Source organism: Aotus nancymaae, unplaced genomic scaffold, assembly GCF_030222135.1.
Source record: "Aotus nancymaae isolate 86718 unplaced genomic scaffold, 86718_ANA_hifiasm-v0.15.2.pri h1tg000033l, whole genome shotgun sequence".
In the NCBI taxonomy this organism is placed as follows: Eukaryota; Metazoa; Chordata; class Mammalia; order Primates; family Aotidae; genus Aotus; species Aotus nancymaae.
The window spans coordinates 60,349,659-60,373,781 of NW_026988447.1; the positions used below are offsets into that span (position 1 = coordinate 60,349,659).

At 39.2% G+C, this 24,123-nt stretch overlaps 1 protein-coding gene and 1 pseudogene across 1 annotated transcript in view; both read left to right on the forward strand.

Annotated features, from left to right (window-relative positions):
* Window positions 1-24,123, forward strand: part of CXXC4 (CXXC finger protein 4) — a 448,834-nt gene that overhangs the window by 8,879 nt on the left and 415,832 nt on the right. The window lies entirely within an intron of this gene.
* On the forward strand, window positions 17,626-18,470 carry LOC135277769 (large ribosomal subunit protein eL6-like; annotated as a pseudogene).

Genomic DNA, 24,123 nt, shown 5'->3' on the forward strand with positions numbered 1-24,123 from the left:
CACTCCTCTACATTTCTATTACACTATTGTTTCTAGCTCTCTTTATTTTCTTATTTGATGGTATTTGATAATATATGTGTTTATGGGTCTATGTTCTTGCCTAGACTGTAGGTTTATTTAGGAGGGCTACTGTGTCATTTTAATCTTTGCCCAGTGTCCAGCCCTGTGTTGCTCCTTTAGGCGGCCACATCAATATCTGTAGTAAAAACCAAAAGCCACAAAAATTGCATGTTCAGAAACGAGCTTTCTCTGAATAGTGTCTTGAACCTGACCTGTATTTTGTCACACTATATCTCGATTGTCAGTCACTTCTCTCAGATCCCAGTGCCACTTCTTGCTGTCCTTTATCGTCTCCCTTCTTTCAGGTATACCTCATCCATTGTCTCTTCTAGACTTTCTCAATCGTGCCCCATCCCCAGCTTTATTACTTTGTCACAGTTTGGCTGGGAGGTTCAGATCCTGGAGAGAGAGCTGGAGACTGATTATATTTTACACTTAGCGAGCTCTCAATTGTTAGTCTATTCAATAAATAGGTGGGTGGGCAAGTGAATGTTCAGAGAAAACAGACATTTAAAAACTTGATGCTTTTTATAGCAAGTTTGGGGCGAAAGGCAATAAGAAACAGTGCCATTGGCTGTTGGTGGTATTTATTGGAATGTGAGGAGGCACACGATGTAGGCCTGAAAAACGCCACGGTGGCACATGGCCAGTGCACTCCTGGTCACCCAGTCCTTCTGTGCCACCATTCTTGTTGATACAGTAATCCTCTTTAAATAAGGGGGAAATAAGAGAAACACAACTCTTTGAACTCAAGTTAGATCAGGAAATTGAGGCAATTTCTGGAATGTCAAGAGTAAAAATAAGAAAGGAAGAATTAATCCTGCTAGCCCAAAATGAGAAGCTGTCACCATCAAAGCTGTAACTCTCTAAATGAATATAACACCTCTGAAAACTCTCACAACTGTGCCAAGTATTTACATGTTCTCTCTGAATGTGGCATCTACAGCAAGTGGTTTTGGTCGTGAAGCACACCATCTGTGTGATTACCCACCCCTTGCTAGAGTACTCTGAACTCAGCAGTTGTACAACAGATGCATTTAAATATACAGTATTCCTCCTCTCATAGTTCAGAATGGGTGTTAGAAACTGAGGGAAAACAACCAGCTTCCTTGAAAACTCAGACTCCATCTGACATTTTTCCAGACACCTTTTGTAGCCATGCTTCATGCTATCCTGAAAGATAACAACATTTTGGTAATAGATTTACAGATAGTTAAACAGGTCAGCCTGACCCAGAACATCAGCAGCTGCTGTCATCGTCATTAATGAGTCAGTTAATCCAGAAGGTGAAACAGATAACTGTTTGGTTTTCATTCAAATGAAGATCTGTGTAGTCATGAGAAAAAACAAGGATACAGAAGTCAGATTATAAGCAATCCAGATAGATGAAAAAAAATGGTTTCACTATAATTCATTACTATGATGTATTAGTAGATGTGTCTTTGAAAAGACAACACTAGACTAGATGGTTTTTGAGGAATTTGTGCAATTAAGAATGAAGGATTGAATTTCAACCCCCTCTTTTATGTTTGTTTAAATACTCCACATGCGTTCACCAAGGTGTGGTGTTTTATTCAGGGATCAGATTATCCTAAATGCAGGACTGAGATCTAAAGTTGCAGTTATCAGAACGTGCATCTTAGTAAAAGCTGTCGAGCCCTTCTGAATCAGGACCTCTCTTGCCTCCAATTGATTCAGTAACATCATGTTCTTTCAGTTGGTCATATGCCATGCTGAATGAGAGATAGACATTGTTACATAAGTAGCACAGGTTTGTGTGTGTGTGTGTTTTTTTCATTTTTTCCCGTTGGGCCCTCTCCTGTTTTCCCCATGGTAGTAATGGTGTATGGAAGGCAGGGATAGGGTCAACATTGAAAAACAGCACACTCCAGGAATGGATCTCAAGAAGTTAAAAGGAGGCATGAATAAAAGATGTATTATGCACATTTATGCAATAAAAGCCTGAACAGTAAATTTAACATGCCCAGAAAATAAATTGTTATTAACATTTTCCTGAAAATTCTGGGTAAGACTTGCATTGTGGTCATCATCATGAAGCACATTAGTAACCTTGAGAAATCATTGGGAACAGTGTTCACAGGTGGCTTGATGGTTGAGGAAGCATTGTAAGTAATGTTGTAACCGTAAGTATATAAATAACAAATTTAGGAAACTGCAGAGGCAGGAAGAATTAAATTGTATCAATATACATTCCAAAGAGCCTTGGTATTGTGAGTCATAACAGCATTGCTACTTTCTTCTCTCAGTGGAAAAAATTAGAAAAACATGAGTATTTTTGAACTCTAATTAGGTCAGAAACTGGCAGCAATTTCTGGAATGTCAAAAGTAAAAATAAAAAATGGGAATTAATTCTGCTAGCACAAAATGAGGAGTTGTCACCATTAAAAGAGCATGACAAGATGTTTTCTGGATCTGAACTGGAAGAGATGGTGCCAGGACACTATGAAGAATCTTCACCTGCCCCAAATGAATGATAAACAAATATGTAAGTCCCTCTCCTCTGCCCATTGTTTTAAATCTCCATCGGTACATTACCTCACGTGGGACTACAGATTCTTAATGCATTTTTGATCAAAATAGTTGTATAGACAGGGACTCTACACAAAAAGATTTGCTGCCCAGGACTTCATATACCCCAGAGGTGGTCCTGGTCTGGAAAGCCAGATTAGTGGCTTTGAACTGTTTGTTAATTAATAAGTAAACACTGAAAGAATATTTAGATAATGTAACACAGTCAAATTTCATTACAGAATTGTACTCCACAGAGAGGCTGTGTAAGATGAGTTAGTAGATGTGAAAGAAGTGGTCACAGGCATAAGAATGGGCAGGAGATGAATGCAACTGTCCTCATGAGGCTGACTGACAGATAAGTGAAGGAACTGAGTGTCCAAACCTGGCAGGAAATGAGAATGCTCATGTCTTTAACAGAATTCATGATGTCTGAAAAAGAAAGGTGGTTTTCTGAGGGGAAAGAAAATACATTCGGAATTTTATATTTTAGAACATTGGTTATTTCATTTGAATGCTGAGAATAATGACAATGGTGGAATGTCTGACAAAATTTTGGTTACAGTGAAATCCAAAGGTCTTTTGCTGCGATTTCTCAGAAACTATAATTAAACCTTGGAGTCATTAGAAAGTGTCTTTAGACATTCAGCAGACCTGCCTTTATCTAAGCATTTTCAAATTAGTTAAATTAGTTCCTAAAACAAGTAGGAGAGAAATGGTTTGGTTTTCTCTGCTTAGAGCTGCCTTCATCCTTTTCTATACATAGTACAAATCTGAGATCTAACAAAAGACTCTTGGTAAAAAAGTCACCATCAGATTTGACTTATTTCTGCTGAGGAAAATACAATTTGAAACAGATCACCAAATGATTATTTAGTGACACTCCTTTACTTCCGTACTGCCCCAGAATGGAAACAGGCCCAATGAATATTAACACATGGGTAAAGGAGCATTGCTAAGAGTGGAAGAAAGGTGTTTTGAGGGGTGTGTGTGTGTGTGTGTGTGTGCGCGTTTTGAACAATGTCTCAGGCCCTCACCAGATGGAAAGTACCCCGAGTGGCAGGTAGTCTAATATCATGCAAGTACATGAGAGAGAAAAATAATTATCAGTGGTTATGAAAATTTGACTAATACCTATGTTATTGTAATAAAGGTCCCAAACGGTCTTGCTAACATTTTCATAGAATGTTTGTTGTTTTTACCATGTTGCGAGTTTTCATACATCATGATTACTTTGGCAAAATTTAAAGTGCTGCATACTGATTAATGTGGCTCACAGGAATGGCAATAAAAGGAGTCTATGTACAATCAGAGAATCATACTGGGTTATTTTGGACTTAGGTAATAGGCTAATACTGTAATAAAATTAAAATTTAAAATTAATTTTTTGAAGAATTTGTAATAACAATGATAAGTTTTTTTTAAAGTTTATAAAAAGTTTCTCCCCAGCATTTTCCGTATTACATGTGGAAGATGAGTTGATAGGTGTGAAAGGAGTGATCACAGGCATGAGAATGGGTGGGAGACAAATGCAGCTGTCCTTATGGTGGGTGACTGTCAGACAGGTGAAGGAATTGAGTATATGCTTAATAAAAGTAATGTTTTGATGATGAGCAAATTAAAGCACAGAGTTTAAGAAAATTTGATAAACTTAATTGGGCCAAAGGCAGAAAAAATAAGAACTAGAACTTACCCCGTTCTGTTCACTTTTGTTCTCATTTTAAAATTTCATCTTTAGAAGGTGATCTTTACCAGACATAAAATCCAAATCATTTAGATCTACATGTTGGGAACCTTGAAAAGCTTTAGTCATCCTACCGTTGAAGTTCTGCAATGACTAAGAACGTATCTTTTGCTTGTGTTCATCTTCATTGTTTCTACTTTAAGCAGAGTAAATTTTTGATAAGAATAAACAAATAATTTAAAACTCAACTTGTTATACTAATGATTGGCAGTCAACTACAGTGTATAATGGGAAGATGTGCTGGCTGGATAACAGAAGGTATTCTAGACAAGTTCTTCCATTATCTAGTTAAGTGGCTTTAGGCTTTATTCCCTTTCTCCTTCCCACCCCTCTCCTTCCCTCTCCCTTCCCTCCTTTCCTTCTGTTCCTTAAGAACCCCACTGTTCTTATCTGAGGAAATATTGAGGATAGTAAGGGCTACCACATAACTAACTGAACCTCCACATTAGAGAGCTGATGGGACAATTATATGAGACATGTAAATAACTTTACCCCTTTCTTCCTGTCTCAGTAGATAGTACCACAATCCTTCCCGGTCCTCATTAAAACCTTTGGAATCATCCTGATTTTTTCCTTCTCCCTGAAACCTATGCACTGCAAGTCCATTAAGATCCCATGTTTACTCTCTGCTTCTCCACTGCCACCATTCTGTTACAGGCCATTCGGAAAACTATAATCACCTCTGACTGGCTACCCTGCTTCTTATCTTGTCCTCCTTCAATTTATTCTCTATCTAGCAGCCAAAATGGTCTTTTAAAAACAAAAATTGAATCATGTAATTTCCGTGTTGAAAAGTCTCCAGCCACTTCCCATAACACTCAGAATAAAATGAAGATTACCTACCATGGCCTCTGAGGCAGGTTCAAGATGGCCACAGATTATTTGACATTCCCATAGAAAAGAAGTGTCTGACTTTCTTCTCTTTGAATCTGGGCTGGCCTTAATGTCTTGTATAATTATCCAAAAATAGCCAAATGGCAGAAGTGATGTTCTGAGACTTCCAGGAGAGGTCATAAGAAGACTTGGAGCTTGGGTCAAGGCCTGCTCTGGGGGAAACCAGTCGTCACATAAGAAGTCTAACTACCATGAGACAGCCATGATGCCAGCTTTTGAGAAGAGCACACATGTGAAGATGCCCTAGAATGGGAGATACCATATGAAGAAAGAGATTGCACCAAGGAAACAGACAGTGAATGAAGTCACCTAGTTTTGCAGCTTCAGCTGCCCCAGTAATACAACCTGCATCAGAGATACATGTCCAGAAGAACTTTCCCATATTTCTGAGCTCCAAATTGTGAGCAAAATCAGATGTTTGTTTTAAGCCACTAAGTTTGGAGATAGCTATGTCACAGAAATATATGGCCCCATAGCCTCCCAAGCCGTAAAAGTGTAATTTTTCCCCTATCTCGGAGTTCGTCCCCTTCCATTTTCCCTTTTGCTTGCTGCTCCCGAGCTGCTGGGGCTTCTCTGAACATGCCAAGCTTGTTCCTGTGCCAGCACCTTGACACGTGTCACAATCTCTACCCAAATCACCCAAATCCTGAACCCAGACATCTTTATATACGTCTCCTTGTCATGGAGCTGAAGTGTTGCAGTATCATTGGGACTTTCCGATCACATCATCTGAATTAGTCTCACCATCCCCACCTCATTCAACTTCTCATTGTACTTTCTTTTTCATAGCATTTATCCTTCCCTGAAATGATTTTATTTATTTATTTCTTACCAACTTTGTTGTCGAATGGAATGCAAAGTTTTTGAGACCAGGGTCTTATCTGTGTTTTTCACAAATGCTATTTATATTCAGTGCTATTTATATTCAATATTTTTAAATGCATGCATGTGAAAATGCTTCAAACCTAGGGAGTTTTATTATTATTGCACCACAAGAAACTATTACAAGAAACCATTGGAAGCTAGAGAAATACACACTAGAATCTGCTCAAACATGTACCAATAACAGATACCAATAAGACACAGAGAATTAGAATTATCCAGCAGTATCAAACTTTAAGACCACTTCAGTGAACCATAACAGTGCATTTCCGTGAGAATATCTCCTTTAGGAAACTGACAGTTGGTTTTACTATTTTTCTCTTTTTGCTTGGCATGTGGCTCAATCTTTAATTTTTTTCTTTTAACATCTGTCCTTTAGTAGAAAAATTAAAAGTAAGATGTTTTGGGGTTTAGCCATCCATAAAGTCATGGAACGAAGAGTCCGTGAGAATGTCAAGTGTGTTAATCATTTAATGAGAAATCACCAGCCCCTTTCAAAGAAGGAAGAATAAACTCACAGTCCAATTTATGTGAATTTTTGTTTTGCTTAACTTTTTTTTTTTTTTTTTTTTTTTTGAGAAGGAGTTTCTCTCTCGTTACCCAGGCTGGAGTGCAATGGCGCGATCTCGGCTCACCACAGCCTTCACCTCCTGGGTTCAGGCAATTCTCCTGCCTCAGCCTCCTGAGTAGCTGGAATTACAGGCATGTGCCACCATGCCCAGCTGATTTTTTGTATTTTTAGTAGAGATGGGGTTTCACCATGTTGACCAGGATGGTCTCGATCTCTTGACCTCGTGATCCACCCGCCTCGGCCTCCCAAAGTGCTGGGATTACAGGCGTGAGCCACCGCGCCCGGCTACTTAACATTTTAACACCCAGTGACCACTTAGGGAGAAGTCTATCACCAATCAATAGTATTTAGGCTACTCAAGAGGAGAGGTAACAGAGAGAAAACAGAGAGAGCCTAATGTAGAAGAGCATCTCTACAATGATTTAAGAGACAAAAAATTTTATTTGATTCTGTTTCAATAAACTTATTGGTGTGGTAAACTGTGTAATTGGCAGCATGTACCAGGAGAGCAAGTTTAATGTATATATTACAGTAGTACACATTTTAATATAGTCAGCCAGAGAAACTTACTGACTAGTAAGAAATTGAAATGTTAAAATGAAAATCCAGGCGTTGAGATTCCTAGAATCTCTGAAACCATCTTGCATCTCTCTCTCCATCTGCCTGTCAACGTGACTTTCTGAAATAACTAATCTCAAAGGAAGATTTTAGAAAAAAAAATTATGTGAATGTGTTTTTTTCCCTCTAATAAATGCCAATCTTAGGCAGTGTTTTTTTTTCAGGAGTCTCTGTTCAAGCTTTAAAAGCCAAAAGAAAGATGAAAATGAACACACCAAAATGTAATTTAAAATGCAAATGCAGATTTTGCAGAAAAGCAGCAAAAGCTAATTGTAGTTTTTCTTCATGCTTGGCTCTGTAGAGAAAATGTGTTGATGTTACCTTCCTCCTGCTGGGAATGCCCAGACTATTGCCACACTCTGACCTCTCAGATTAAATATATTTGATGTTAAAAAACCCCAAACCCCAGTCACAGAAATCAGTAGATACTTAATCCTATATAGGAGTAGGTGGAGAGGCAACCATATGTGAAAGTATGGTTGTTAACTCTTGAGGAATGGAATGGAATGGAATGGAATGGAATGGAATGGAATGGAATAGAATAGAATAGAATAGAATAGAATAGAATAGAATAGAATAGAATAGAGAATAGAATAGAATAGAATAGAATAGAATAGAATAGAATAGAATATAGAATAGAATAGAATAGAATAGAATAGAATAGAATAGAATAGAATAGAATAGAATAGAATAGAATAATCAGTTGTTCCATGTTATAAAGAAAGGACAACTAATATATATACTCAAAGGACTCATGTAATATAGATTTAAAAAAATAATCAAGCCCTGAATTAGGACACAATTTGTTTTTAAATGGTCAAGGCTTCACAAAACCTTCAGATTAAGTTGGAGTCAATTCTAAAATATGCAATTATAGCTGATTCTTCTTTTTTGTTTATTCCTGTCCTACCTCGACATTATGTACTACATTTTATGGTGAGCTTGGATAAATATATACTTGCAGAGCAACCTTGTTCACTCTTTTAAAATCTTAGAAGTAGTAAAAAAATTAAAAAAAGATCACAAAGCATTTGTAAATTTCAACTTTTACTTTGCCTTTCTGTTTTTCCTGGAATGGATGGATGCTATAATAAATACAAGCAACATTTTTATCACAAATGTAAGTGGTCTTGCATATATGCATAAGAGAACCTACTCAAAGGTATTAGAGTCCTAGGGGAAGAATTGATTTACCAAATAAAATAACTGCTTGGAAAGGTTTGAGTCAAAAAATTATAAATTAGAATTATTTTTAATAGCTTTGGGACTTAAGTAGGATCCATTTCTCCATTACATATATTAATTAGGGCCACAAAACCTGTGGACAAAAGAGATTCTTTTCTAATTCTCTTTCTTCACTATCAAAACTTTGACCTCAATTAATAGAGTTCTACTGGTTCTTCATGCTGTTTCCTGCCCTCTAGTGGGGGTGATACTGCATTAGAAAATGGTCAGATGGAAACGAGAAGGAGCCTGTAAGAGGAAGAGTGTGGATAATTGTATTAACCACACCAGGACATAATGTGGTCTCAGATGTCTCCACATATGCCAAGATTGAGAGGCTGTTGGGATCCTCAGTTAGGGAAGGCACAGAGATTTTCTTGTACAGCCTAAGACAGGACAAGGGCTTGGGACTCTCAGCTATTGTATATGTTGCTTTGGAGCTATTTCTTCGTCTTCCAAGACTTATCAGCTGTGTGTCATCCTGCCTGAGAGCAACTGCTCCTTTTAGCAACACATACTGGTACACTTTAAGAGGAAAGGAAGACTCCCTTGTTAAACTCTATCAATTACTGTGTTCAAGGAATCACATCCACTTGTTTGCATGTATGATATGGTGTGTTTAAAGATTTGGTAAGCACATGAACAAGAGGAAAAGGAGTTGAAGTTCACTTCTGAACTTTGTGGGAAACAGTTTAACCACATGAAGAACAAGGTTTATTTATTTATTTATTTATTTATTTATTTTATTGCATTTTAGGTTTTGGGGTACATGTGAAAAACATGCAAAGTTGTTGCATAGGTGCATTCATGGCAGTGTGATTTGCTGCCTCCCTCCCCCTCACCCATATCTGGCATTTCTCCCCATGCTATCCCTCCCCCACTCCCCCCCCCGCTGTCCCCCCCACTCCCCCGCAACAGACCCCCGTGTATAGTGCTCCCCTCCCTGTGTCCATGTGTTCTCCTTGTTCAACACCCTCCTATGAGTGAGAACATGTGGTGTTTGGTTTTGTGTTCTTGTGTCAGTTTGCTGAGAATGATGGTTTCCAGGTTCATCCATGTCCCTACAAAGGACGCAAACTCCTCCTTTTTAATGGCTGCATAATATTCCATGGTGTATATGTGCCACATTTTTCCTGTCCAGTCTATCATCGATGGGCATTTGGGTTGGTTCCAGGTCTTTGCTATTGTAAACTGTGCTGCAATGAACATTCGTGTGCATGTGTCCTTATAGTAGAACGATTTATAATCCTTTGGATATATGCCCAGTAATGGGATTGCTGGGTCAAATGGAATTTCTATTTCTAGGTCCTTGAGGAATCGCCACACTGTTTTCCACAGTGGTTGAACTAATTTACACTCCCACCAACAGTGTAAAAGTGTTCCTATTTCTCCACATCCTCTCCAGCATCTCTTTTCTCCAGATTTTTTAATGATCGCCATTCTAACTGGCGTGAGATGGTATCTCAATGTAGTTTTGATTTGCATTTCTCTAATGACCAGTGATGATGAGCATTTTTTCATATGTTTGTTGGCCTCTTGTATGTCTTCTTTTGTAAAGTATCTGTTCATATCCTTCGCCCATTTTTGAATGGGCTTGTTTGTTTTTTTCTTGTAAATCTTTTTTAGCTCATTGTAAATTCTGGATATCAGCCCTTTGTCAGATGGGTAAGCTGCAAAAATTTTTTTCCCATTCTGTTTGTTGCCGATTCACTCTATTGACTGTTTCTTTTGCCGTGCAGAAGCTGTGGAGTTTGATTAGGTCCCATTTGTCTATTTTGGCTTTTGTGGCCAATGCTTTTGGTGTTTTGGTCATAAAGTCCTTGCCTACGCCTATGTCCTGAATGGTTTTGCCTAGGTTTCCTTCTAGTGTTTTTATGGTGTTATTAGGCCTTATGTTTAAGTCTTTAATCCATCTGGAGTCAATTTTAGTGTAAGGTGTCAGGAAGGGGTCGAGTTTCTGCTTTCTGCATATGGTTAGCCAGTTTTCCCAACACCACTTATTGAACAGGGAATCCTTTCTCCATTGCTTGTTTTTATCAGGTTTGTCAAAGATCGGGTGGTTGTAGATATGTTGTGTCGCCTCCGACGCCTCTGTTCTGTTCCATTGGTCTATATCTCTGTTTTGGTACCAGTACCATGCTGTTTTGATTACCGTAGCCTTGTAGTAGAGTTTGAAGTCTGGTAGTGTGATGCCTCCTGCTTTGTTCTTTTTGCTTAGAATTGACTTGGCTATGCGGGCTCTCTTTTGGTTCCATATGAAGTTTAAGGTGGTTTTTTCCAGTTCTGTGAAGAAGGTCATTGGTAGCTGGATGGGGATAGCGTTGAATCTGTAAATTACTTTGGGCAGTATGGCCATTTTCACGATATTAATTCTTCCTAACCATGAACATGGAATGTTTCTCCATCTGTTTGTGTCCTCTCTTATTTCGTTGAGCAGTGGTTTGTAGTTCTCCTTGAAGAGGTCCTTTACGTTCCTTGTTAGTTGTATTCCTAGGTATTTTATTCTCTTTGTAGCAATTGTGAATGGCAGTTCGTTCTTGATTTGGCTCTCTTTAAGTCTATTATTGGTGTATAGGAATGCTTGTGATTTTTGCACATTGATTTTGTATCCTGAGACTTTGCTGAAGTTGCTTATCAGTTTCAGGAGATTTTGGGCTGAGATGATAGGGTCTTCTAGATATACAATCATGTCGTCTGCAAATAGAGACAATTTGACTTCCTCCTTTCCTAATTGAATACCCTTTATTTCTTTTTCTTATCTGATTGCTCTGGCTAGAACTTCCAGTACTATATTGAACAGGAGTGGTGAGAGAGGGCATCCTTGTCTAGTGCCCGATTTCAAAGGGAATGCTTCCAGTTTTTGCCCATTCAGTATGATATTGGCTGTTGGTTTGTCATAAATAGCTTTTATTATTTTGAGGTACGTTCCGTCGATACCTAGTTTATTGAGAGTTTTTAGCATAAAGGGCTGTTGAATTTTGTCGAAGGCCTTCTCTGCATCAATTGAGATAATCATGTGGTTTTTGTCTTTGGTTCTGTTTATGTGGTGAATTACATTTATAGACTTGATTATATTGAGCCAGCCTTGCATCCCCGGGATGAATCCTACTTGATCATGGTGGATAAGCTTTTTGATGTGCTGTTGCAATCTGCTTGCCAGTATTTTATTGAAGATTTTTGCATCTATGTTCATCATGGATATTGGCCTGTAATTTTCTTTTCTTGTTGAGTCTCTGCCGGGTTTTGGTATTAGGATGATGTTGGTCTCATAAAATGATTTGGGAAGGATTCCTTCTTTTTGGATTATTTGAAATAGTTTCAGTAGGAATGGTACCAATTCCTCTTTGTATGTCTGGTAGAATTCGGCTGTGAACCCATCTGGACCTGGGCTTTTTTTGGGTGGTAGGCTCTTAATTGCTGCCTCGACTTCAGACCTTGTTATTGGTCTATTCAGGGTTTCGACTTCTTTCTGGTTTAGGCTTGGGAGGAGGCAACTGTCCAGGAATTTATCCATTTCTTCCAGGTTTTCTAGTTTATGTGCATAGAGTTGTTTGTAATAGTCTCTGATGATGGTTTGAATTTCTCTGGCATCTGTGGTGATATCCCCTTTATCATTTTTTACTGCATCTATTTGGTTATTCTCTCTTTTCTTTTTTATTAGTCTGGCTAGTGGTCTGTCTATTTTGTTGATCTTTTCAAAAAACCAGCTCCTGGATTTATTGATTTTTTGAAGGGTTTTTCGTGTCTCTATCTCCTTCAATTCTGCTTTGATCTTAGTTATTTCTTGTCTTCTGCTAGGTTTTGAGTTTTTTTGATCTTGCTCCTCTAGCTCTTTCAATTTTGACGATAGAGTGTCAATTTTAGATCTCTCCTTTCTTCTCATGTGGGCACCTATTGCTATATATTTTCCTCTAGAGACTGCTTTAAATGTGTCCCAGAGATTCTGGTATGTGGTGTCTTCGTTCTCGTTGGTTTCGAAGAACATCTTTATTTCTGCCTTCATTTCAGTGTTTATCCAGTCAACATTCAGGAGAATGTTGTTCAATTTCCATGAGGCTGTGCGGTTCTGGGTTGGCTTCTGAATTCTGAGTTCTAACTTGATTGCACTGTGGTCTGAGAGACTGTTATGGTTTCCGTTCTTTTGCATTTGCTGAGGAGTGATTTACTTCCAATTATGTGGTCAATTTTAGAGTAGGTGTGATGTGGTGCTGAGAAGAATGTATATTCTGTGGATTTGGGGTAGAGAGTTCTGCAAATGTCTATTAGGTTTGCTTGGTCCAGGTCTGAGTTCAAGTCCTGGATATCCTTGTTAATTTTCTGTCTCGTTGATCTGTCTAATATTGACAACGGGGTGTTGAAGTCTCCCACTATTATTGTGTGGGAGTCTAGGTCTCTTTGTAAGTCTTTAAGAACTTGCCTTATGTATCTAGGTGCTCCTGTATTAGGTGCATATATATTTAGGATCGTTAGCTCTTCTTGTTGCATTGATCCTTTTACCATTATGTAATGTCCTTCTTTGTCTCTTTTGATCTTTGTTGCTTTAAAGTCTATTTTATCAGAGATGAGAATTGCAACTCCTGCTTTTTTTTGTTCTCCATTTGCTTGGTAAATCTTCCTCCATCCCTTTATTTTGAGCCTTTGTGTATCCTTGCTTGTGAGGTGGGTTTCCTGGATACAGCACACTGATAGGTTTTGGCTTTTTATCCAATTTGCCAATCTGTGTCTTTTGATTGGGGCATTTAGTCCGTTTACATTTAGGGTTAATATTGTTATGTGTGAATTTGATCCTGTCATTTTGATGCTAGCTGGCTGTTTTTCCCATTGGTTGAGGCAGATTCTTCATTGTGTTGATGCTCTTTACCATTTCGTGCATTTTTGGAGTGGCTGGTACTGGTTGTTTTTTTCTATGTGTAGTGCCTCCTTCAGGAGCTCTTGTAAAGCTGGTCTGGTGGTGATGAAATCTCTGAGTGCTTGCTTGTTCTCAAAGGATTTTATTTTTCCTTCACTTATGAAGCTTAGTTTGGCTGGATATGAAATTCTGGGTTGAAAGTTCTTTTCTTTAAGGATGTTGAATATCGGCCCCCACTTCCTTCTGGCCTGTAGGGTTTCTGCTGAGAGATCTGCTGTAAGTCTGATGGGCTTCCCTTTGTGGGTAACCCGACCTTTCTCTCTGGCTGCCCTTAGTATTTTCTCCTTCATTTCAACCCTGGCGAATCTGATGATTATGTGCCTTGGGGTTGCTCTTCTAGAGGAATATCTTTGTGGTGTTCTCTGTATTTCCTGGACTTGAATATTGGCCTGCCTTGCTAGGTTGGGGAAGTTTTCCTGGATAATATTCTGAAGAGTATTTTCCAGCTTGGATGCATTCTCTTCGTCACATTCAGGTACACCTATCAAACGTAGATTAGGTCTTTTCACATAGTCCCATATTTCTTGTTGACTCTGTTCATTCCTTTTTACCCTGTTTTCTCTAATTTTGCCTTCTCGTTTTATTTCATTGAGTTGATCTTCGACCTCTGATATCCTTTCTTCTGCTTGGTCAATTCGGCTGTTGAAACTTGTGCATGCTTCGCGAAGTTCTCGTGTTGTGTTTTTCAGCTCCATCAATTCGCTCATATTCCTCTCTAAGTTGTCCATTCTCGTTAACATTTCGTCAAGTCTTTTTTCAAGGTTCTTAGTTTCTTTGCATTGGGTTAGAACATGTTCTTTTAGCTCACGGAAGTTTCTTATTATCCACTTTCTGAAAGCTGATTCTGTCATTTCATCACGCTCATTCTCCATCCAGTCTTGTTCCCTTGCTGGTGAGGAGTTGTGCTCCCTTGTAGGAGGAGAGGTGTTCTGGTTTTGGGTGTTTTCATCCTTTTTGCGCTGGTTTCTTCCCATCTTTGTGGATTTATCCACCTATCGACTTTGTAGTTGCTGTCTTTCTGATTTTGGTAATTTTAAGTCTGCAGTAGCTGAACTCATAAACCCCCTTTTCTTCCCCCTAGGTGGTCTGTCCCAGGGAATTAGGGCGTTATGATTTTCCGCTGTTGCAATGGTTTTCCCTGCCCACAAGGTGGCAGCCTAGTCACACTCAGCCTGCAGAGGCTTCGTTGAGCTGCTGTGGGCAAATTGTCCTGGGAACTGCAGGGTGTTTCCCCGTGGGTGACGCCCCTCCTCCACAGAGCTGGACCGTCCCGTGTTCAGCCGTGTTTCCGGAGGCGTCCTCTTTGCTGGGGAATCTCTTGGGTTGAGTCCCTGCCTCAGCTCCCCTTGCTGGCCCAGAGGGGATCCGGTCTCGCTCACTCTGCACAAGGGGCTGCTGCTCCCTGCCTCGGGTGCAGGCAGAGCAGCCGCGCCAGTCCAACCAGCGGTGCTGGCAACCCGTGGAGCTTCGCCACCTGTGAATCTCCTGGTCTGTGGGCAGTAAAAATCCGCTGCCCTGTGAGCCACTGCATCAGCCAAAGCAGCGGCTCTGAGATTCGTGGCACGCCCTTGCCCGGGAGTGTCCTGGCTTGAATCCCTGCTTCAGCTCCCCTTGCTGGCTCAGAGGTGTTTCAGTCTCTCTCGCTCTGTACGTGGATCCGCTGCCCCCCACCTCAGGGCGTAGGCCAAGGGGCGCGCCGCTCCGCTCAAACCAGCGGCGCTGGCGACCTGTGCGGCTCCTCCTCCTGTTAATCCCCTGGTCTGTGGTCAGTAAAAATCTGTCTGGAAATGCGGCGTCCACTCACCCTCTGCGCCTTCTTTCGGAGCTGCGATCCCGACTTCCTCCTAATCGGCCATCTTGAAAACCTCAATCCAATTAATTTTTCAAGAACAAGGTTTAAAGCAAGGTTATAGGCAAGAGTCCTACATATACCAGTCTTAATATTTTGTCAAATACATAAAACTGTATTAGAGTTCTTCATGCATAATTGCTTTATTTTCTCTGAGATTTCTTGCCTTTGATTCCAAATTTTTTAACCCATTTTTTTTTTCTTTTGAGGAGGGGGAGGAAGTGAACTCTGATGTTTCCTTCTCAGAAGCCTCATGACTGAATTCATTGGTGTGAAAATAAAACCCTTTTATAACAACACTCAGAAATACATTGTTTTCTTCTGGTAATTATTTTTGCATGAATATTTTACTTGATTTTATAAAATTAAGACTAGGGCTGTCCTTAACTGCCTCTGATGCACAGAACAGGAATACATTCTAAGCACATTTGTTTAATTATTTATTTATGCTGTATTATAAATATGATACGTATGACATCAAATTGAAAAAAGAAAATCGGGAGGTAGGAGAAATTCTGATGCAGAAGGATGACAGAAGGTTAAGCAGAAGTATGAAAACGCTCATGAAAATCCAACTTTAGTTCTGTGTTTAATCTTTGGTTGTCAGTATTGCTTCACAGGGACAGTTCCCACCTTTCTCAATTGTGTGAACGTTCCCTTCCCACCTAAACCAAAGGCTTATTTCCTACTTTTCTCAAATAGCCAGTTATTATTTCTAATGTAACCTGGTGGTTTGAATAAAAACAAGGATACCTTATTTTAAAGTCCACAATTACTGGCTACTAAATAACCAAATATCCTTTTCTGTATCACGGCTCAGGACAAAGTATCCCAAGTAAGTAATGAATCTAAGATACTATTTGACTTCGCCTCTACATGATTGTCAAATGTGTTTCAGTATCCATGTTTCTCTGAATTCTTCCTTCTTTAGGACCCTCACATTAAAGTAATTTATGAGAATCTTTCCCTTATGCACCTCCACAGAATGTTTTTAATAATTGTATTAACACACTAGTTTCCTTAATGACTGCAAACACTATAGTATTACAGTGCATAAGGCACTATGGTAAATACTGATTATTAACCCATTTATACTGTAATAATACTGGAGTGTGAGTACTATGTCTATACTTTACAAATCAGGAAACTGAGGCACAGAGCAGTTGATTAGCTGAACAACAACAACACAGCCAGTAAGCTTGGAACTGAAATTCAAAAGCAACCAGTGTGGGTCCAAAATTAATGTTATTTGCCACATTGACATGCTATTTTTCTATAATAATTGCTAAAAAACTTGTGTGTTTACCATTAACAGTGCATAGGAAGAGTAAAGCAACATACCCCTACTATAATAACTGGTAATGGGGCATTTACTCTACCTAGTATCTATGTGATGCCTTGAAGTTGAGGTGCCAAGGAAAACAGATGATTTTCAGCCACTGGGAAAGCTGTATAGGGTTACGTGGCTATGCAGTGTGTTTTAGATTCCTAGATCTGAAGAAGTAATTCTGTGTCAAAGGAGGTTTGCACAGATGTCTGGATCATTATGAGGAGCCCCATGGGAGCACAGCACCTGCAGTGGGGTCCAGCTCTGGATTTAGTTCCATGATTTTGGGCAAGTTGTCTAATCTCTCTAAAACTCTGATTGTCTTTCTCTATTAAAAAAGAAACGGATAATTCTGATCCCTCAGGTTGCTGGGAGGTGATATTAGAAACTGACAACTGTCGTGCTGTATCAACAAAGGTTTTGCTAGAGTTTTAGCAGAGAAAAATAATTGTAGAGTCACCACTTTGCATATAACAGTTAAGGCAAGTGGAACTCACAGGAACCTGCACTGTAGAGGTTTCTGCATTCTAAGTAGGCATGCCCAATGTGTGTCATCCTTGTATGGACCAAATGACAATAGTTTATTAGCAGTGAATGTGCTATTGATTATATTAACAGATGCATTAGATTTTTACAATGCAGACTTAAAAAACAAAACATGGGACCGAGATTGACCGTTGCCTACTTCAGTATCCATTTTCCTGTCTTGCCTTAGTAACAAACCTGGAACATTGTGGACTGGAAACTAAAAATACACAGACAAACTACATTTCCCTTCTTTCTTTGCAACTAGGTATGCCTATGTGACTAAGTTTTGGAAAATATAAGTGGAAATATTTTGTTGAAATTATAGGAAGATTGTTTAAAGGGAACCAAATCTGCAGGGAATATTCCTTTTTATCGCTTTATATTTGCTTCCTCTTTGCCATGACTGTGGATACGTTGTTTGGAACTCCAGCATGAGCTTCATGGATTATGAAACAAAAGTGGAAGATAGCTTCCTTTCCTACCTTGCAAGATGGCAGATGAAAATGTTGAGAAGCGAGATACTAAGGAGAAAAAAACCGGATGCCAAGAAGGCTGATGCCCGTGGCAACGTTAAAAAGGCAAACCTCCAGGCTAAAAAGTCCAAGAAGAGGAAGCCCCACTGTAGCCGAAATCCTGTCCTTGTCAGAATTGGCCGATATTTTTGATCTGTCATGTATTCCAAAGAGGCCATGAACAAGAAGTACTCAACTGCTAAGTACAGAATTGAAAAAAAAAAAAAGGTTTTTGCTACTGTTACAAAACCAGTTGGTGGTGACACGAATGGCAGTGCTGGGTGGTTAAACTTTGCATAATGTATAGATATGATCCCATTGAAGATGTGCCTTGAAAGCCATTGAGCCACAGCTAGAAACCCTTCAATTGGCATGTGAGAAAAGTGCAGGCTGGCATCTTTCCTGGGAGTATTCTGATCATCCTCACTGGATGCCACAGAGGCAAGCAGGTGGTTTTTCCTAAGCAGCTGGGCAGTGACTTGCAACTTGTGACTGGAATACTGGTCCTTGATGTAGTTCCTCTATGAAGAACACACCAAAACTTTGTCATTGCCACTTCCACAAAAATTGATAGCAGCCATGTGAAAATCCCAAAACATCTCACTTTAAGAAAAAGCAGCTGTGGAAACACAGACACTAGGAAGAGGAGATTCCTGACAAAGAAAATGAAAAATACAAGATTATAGAGCAGTTCAATGTTGATCAGAAAGCCATGGACTCACAAACTTTACCAAAAATCGAAGCGAGCTGTTAGCTCCAGGGCTACCTGTGATCTGTGTTTGCCTCAATGAATGGAGTTTATCCTCAGAAATGGGTGCTCTAAATTTCTTACTAAGAACCCAATTAAATAACCAGTACATTTTTTAAAAAGTAGAAGACAAGATTTATAACAATGGAGCAGAAATATAGCAGCCAGAATTATTGATGATATCATGGCTTCCTTGTATCAGTTATGGGCTATTTCAATATTTCTTTTCTGATAAGAATATTAAAAGAAAGGAAAAAACTAAAGACATTTAAATCACTGATTTTTTAAATCTCAATTACCAAATCGGTCTTAACTTACATGCCATATTTCTTCAATTAAACTAAGCAAAAATTTTTATATGGTTATTGAGTGTACATCAGCCTGGGAAAATAGTTATTGAGCTTTGATTAAATCTAAGGTCTGATGATCCTGAAGTAGCAAAAGAAATCTTGAAGTTATTAATGTACTTAAGTTAAAAAGGCATTTTCTGCATTATATTACTGAATTTAACATACAGAAAATTTGTATATAGAATCAGACCTGAAGCTGTAGTATCTACTATTTATAACACCAACACTTTGGTTTCAGTAAAATAACATTGTGTCAAATTAACTTGATAGCTTTATTATACCCATAGTTTTGAGTACATTTATTACATAGAGCTATTTTGTTATCAAAGTTATTTATCTCTAAGCATCAGAAGTTTTTATCTAAGTAATATAAAAAGAGAGATTCCATTATTATTGTTTTCTTTTAAAAGGGAAGAATAACTTTTTCAAATTTGAAAAATAACACTTTTGAGTATGGCAAAAATTATATTACTATATAAGCTATAAATTAGTCTGAATAATAGAGAACAGATAATTCAGCTACAAGAGTTTTTGCTGAAGTATCCCTGCCCTGAATCTATCTCCCTGCCCTAAATCCAGAGGTTTTTTTCCTGACTTACTAAGAAATTTATATCATCACTTTATTTAAGCAAAACAAACTCTAAAATTGTCTGAGAAGTGTCTCCATCTTTATAATAATAACTTTTCAAATTAGCTCCTTTATCTTCATCAAACTTGCTTTCTCTTTCAACTATGTCTGGTCTGTTCCAGACTATATTCTCTTTGTATTTACTTGTAATTTGGTCTTGAGGTGGTCTCTGGACAGTGGCTATAAGCTCTACCCTTGCTTTTATGGGGCTTCAGGGGTGGTCATAGTGGATATTTACAATTTGACTTTCACAGGATTCTTCTTTATCCTGGCAGATGGTCTAAAACTTAAGTATCTGACCTGTGACCAGGTGTCCCTCTCCTAGGAAACTTATTTATGCTGTCGGATGCACTGTGGTTCTTATCTGATCTGTGCCCAGTTTACCCCTACCAAGACAGCCACCTTCCAGAACAGCACTGATCAGGAGAGTTAAGTTCAGACGTGTTAGTCGGGTGAGACATGGAAGAGGTAGCACAACAAACACATTAACGTAACAGAAGAAATTTTTACCACCTACCGATTTTTGAGAGAAGAGGGCAATAGGTCTTGTAGGACCAGTGGGGTCCGGGACACACATGCTCAGCTAGCAGGTGGGGAGCAAGAGAGAGAGGGGGGACCAAAGGGCCAAAGCCTTTATTGGGGTCCTGGATGTTACCCAAACAGGTTTCTTGGAGCAAGTTCTAATTGGTGGGTTTAAAGCAAGCAGCCTTGAGTTCCAGGACGTCATGCCATGACTGAGAAGTGGTCACTGTGACATATCTGAACAGAGCGGGAAGTTTGTGGGGACAGTCAAGTAGGTTGTACCTAGCTGTCCCATGTGGAAGGGATCACCGGGAAGTTGTTGCATAAGGCAGACATCTGGATAAATCACACCGAGGAACTGGTAGGAGGCAGAGAACTAGAAACGGTGTCAAGAGTGACTAAGCCCTGCTTCTGGTATAAGAAAGTTCAACTTACATTTAAAATGAATACTAAGGCAATATAAAATTATAAGAATTCACTAGATCCTGAATCCCAGAGCTGTTTTTTTTTTTTTTTTCTGGTAAGAAACATCACATCTTGATTAGCCATGCATGGGGGTTTTATTGCTATATTAGCAAGCATAACCGTATGAAAATAGGATTCACCCTCAACGGTGGGGAATGGCTAGTTGCTTCATAAAGCAAGCTGTGGAAGAAATGGGGGAACATGTTGACTCTCAGGGAAAGCTTGATAGGCCTTATGACTTTTCTAGAAGGAACACCATAATGTATAATAGAACCAACACTGGCTTTGGAGGAAGGAAGTCCTGTGTTTGAAGCTCTGCTCTGCCACTTAGTTCTGTTATGTCTGTTGGTAAATAATTTGCCCTTTATGAACATCAGGTTCCTTGTGCATAAAATAGCGATAATAATACTTATCTTGGAGGATTGTTGTGAAGATTATGCGTTGTATGGACTTACGGGCAAAATGCTAATGCAGGACCTGGCACAGCAGGTGTTCATCTCCTGGTAGCTGCTGTTATTACCAGGCGAGATAGTGACTTTCTCATATTGTGATGAAGAAATGCAATGAATGCCTCAAGGTCTCAAAGCTGAAAGAGACAAAAAATTAAGAAACAGGGTAATGTAATAATGCCACAGTGAATCAACTTATGACCTTGTCAAGTTCCTGTTTCCTGTTTTCAAGGGAGGATTTTGTCTTTTTCTCTCCTTCACAATCTAGCCCATGACAAGCAGCCTCTAAGGTGGCTGTGGTGGCTGTGTATAACATGGTACTATGGTGGAAGAAAAAGTGCTACTAATTTATTACCAATTACAGTTTATAATCTGAGTTAAAAATACTTGATAACTGAATAGCAGAGGCACCTGCATTCCACATTCCAACTGCTAGCCTATATCACTCCCTATGTCTTGCCAAGAACAGTCAGAACAAACTCTTAGACTATGCCAATGTGGACCTTTTCACTACTAAACAGCTGTTTTGATATATTAGGAAATGCTTGGATAAGAAGGAATGTGACGGTAACTATATGACTTTATTACTCTTTTTTAAAAATTTTTTTTATGGCATTTTAGGTTTTGGGGTACATGTGAAGAACATGCGAGATTGTTGCATAGGTGCATATGTGGCAGTGTGATTTGCTGCCTTCCTCCCCTTCACCTATATGTGGCATTTCTCCCCATGCTATCTCTCCCCAACTCCCCACAACCCGCTGTCCTTCCCCTATTTCCCCCCAACAGACCCCAGTGTATAGTGCTCCCCTCCCTGTGTCCATGTGTTCTCATTGTTCAACACCCGCCTATGAGTGAGAATATGCGGTGTTTGATTTTGTTTTCTTGTGTCAGTTTGCTGAGAATGATGGTTTCCAGGTTCATCCATGTCCCTACAAAGGATGCGATCTCATCGTTTTTGATGGCTGCATAATATTCCATAGTGTATATGTGCCACATTTTCCCTGTCCAGTCTATCATCGATGGGCATTTGGGTTGGTTCCAGGTCTTTGCTATTGTAAACTGTGCTGCAATGAACATTTGTGTGCATGTGTCTTTGTAGTAGCACAATTTATAATCCTTTGGATATATACCCAGTAATGGGATTGCTGGGTCAAATGGAATTTCTATTTCTAGGTCCTTGAGGAATCGCCACACTGTCTTCCACAATGGTTGAACTAATTTACACTCCCATCAACAGTGTAAAAGTTATTACTCTTATGTGAGCTGCTTGGAGACATGTACTCTGAATGCATACACTTTTGCTTGGTTTTCACTTTCAAAAATTGCTTTTGTCAACAAGAAAAATTTCCAATTCCTTAACAAGTGAAAAAAAAATCAAAGTTTTAATCTTGCACCTCATAGTAGTAGCGTAGTAATTGTTATTTTTTCAGTATGTGCACCAAAAACTAAAAAAAAAAAACTTGATGACTTTTACCTTGGCAAATATTTAATTTTAAAAAATTATAGGAGAAAAGAGTAATGAAATATCCAATACTTCAACTTAGTCTAAAATCAGCAGTAATTTAAGTATATATGAACTGGGCAGTTTTTTGAAATATTAAAATGTGACGTTGTATCTACAATTTAGGTTGGAGACGTGTTAAATTGGTCTCAGAAGTTTCTAAGAATCATTTTACCTTCAGGCTGAAGAGAAACATGTAGCAAGCTCTTACTACCAGTGTTGGAAAGGGAAGAAGTACAGGGAACCAATGCTCATTTTTTGAGTGGCTCTATACTCATGATATTTCTAAAGATACATTGGTTCCTTCCAAATCCTTTGGCTGGTAAGAATCCCAGGGAATTTGCCCATGGTTGGCATTGTGGTCCTTGGAGTGTATTTGTACACAGGAAACCCAAAGGATGCAGGGAGCATGGATTGGTAATGTACCCTAAACCTTTTAAGGATGACAAAAGAGTAACCCACAACTCTGCTGCGGATGGTATTTTAGAAAGAATCATTGTTTGTACTGTGCTGTATTCTCATTTCTCGTGTGTTAGGAATGTCTTAAAGGTATTCAAAACCTCCAGATTCACTTTCTATTAACTCATTGGACCATACTGGTAGAGCTCCTGGTAGGCTGATTCTCAATCTGAGGCCAAGGGTACATCCAGGGCTGTGTTTTCTCTGCCAGTATAGTGAATTAATCATGGTATAACTGGCAGAATTCAGCTCTGGGTCAATTTTCAGTACAAATGCTATTACCATGTCTAACAAGGTTGTATGAACTGCCTGTTTATATATGTGGAAATACTCTGTGTAGACAACATTAACTGGTATAAACTGAACTGCACTTGTGCCAAGAAAATAGCTCCACATGCTACAGACATCTTGGCTCTCTTCTGCTGCTTTTCAGGTGGTGTGAATTCTGGCAGGAGCCAAAAGCCAAGCTCCAGGATGGAGCCTGGGTCTTTGGCCCACCAGCTATGGTGGGCAGCTTCACAGGGCACATGAGGCGGCTCCAGTTGGCAAGCAGCCCCTTCCTTTTAATTAAAGCCATTGGCACCTTCGATAAGGGAGAAATAAAAATGGGAAAGAGCTGGTCTTCACTCTACACTGAGGGTGTCAAAACTGATATCTTCATTAAAATATCTTAAGCTGAACTTAGAATATCAAATATTTATTGCTGGAAGACTAAATCTTTATCATCATCATCATCCCTGGGGGGAATCAGGGGCAGACTTAAATAATATCTGGAAGACTCCTAGGCTTCTGGAGTGGAACTGTTATGGCTTGGCACCAATGTTGCTAGAACATCTTGTGAGCAGGTACAATGCCAAATGAACACATGTGAACAAGAATGCTCAGCAAGGAGGAAATGTTTATTTTATCAGTAAGCATCAAATCTAACTAGAAATAGGATAGAACTGTTCCATCTGCTTCATGGGCACAGCCATCCAGGCTTCAAGACAACAGATAACCGGTGCAGAAGTTAGGGGCAAAAAAAAAGATTGTGCATCTGTTCCCTAGTCAAGCCTGCTTAACAAGCATTTTCCAATGTCTAAGCATGCTTTACCTGCCCATGCTATCAGAGAAGGGAAACATTGGAAATCACATCTGTATGATGTGCTATTCATTAGACATTGTTATTCTCTGGGCAAGTAGGGAGAAGAGTGGCTAATTGTTTTGCTGCCTTTTGCATGTATATTATTGATGAAGGCTACATAGTTTCATTTATAGTTCATAAACTTGCAGATAGTATGAGAAGGAAAAGGAAATTCAGTGTGTGGCAAGAGTGGGGGGAGTGTTTTCCTTTCCCTCTCTTTCCATTTCTTTC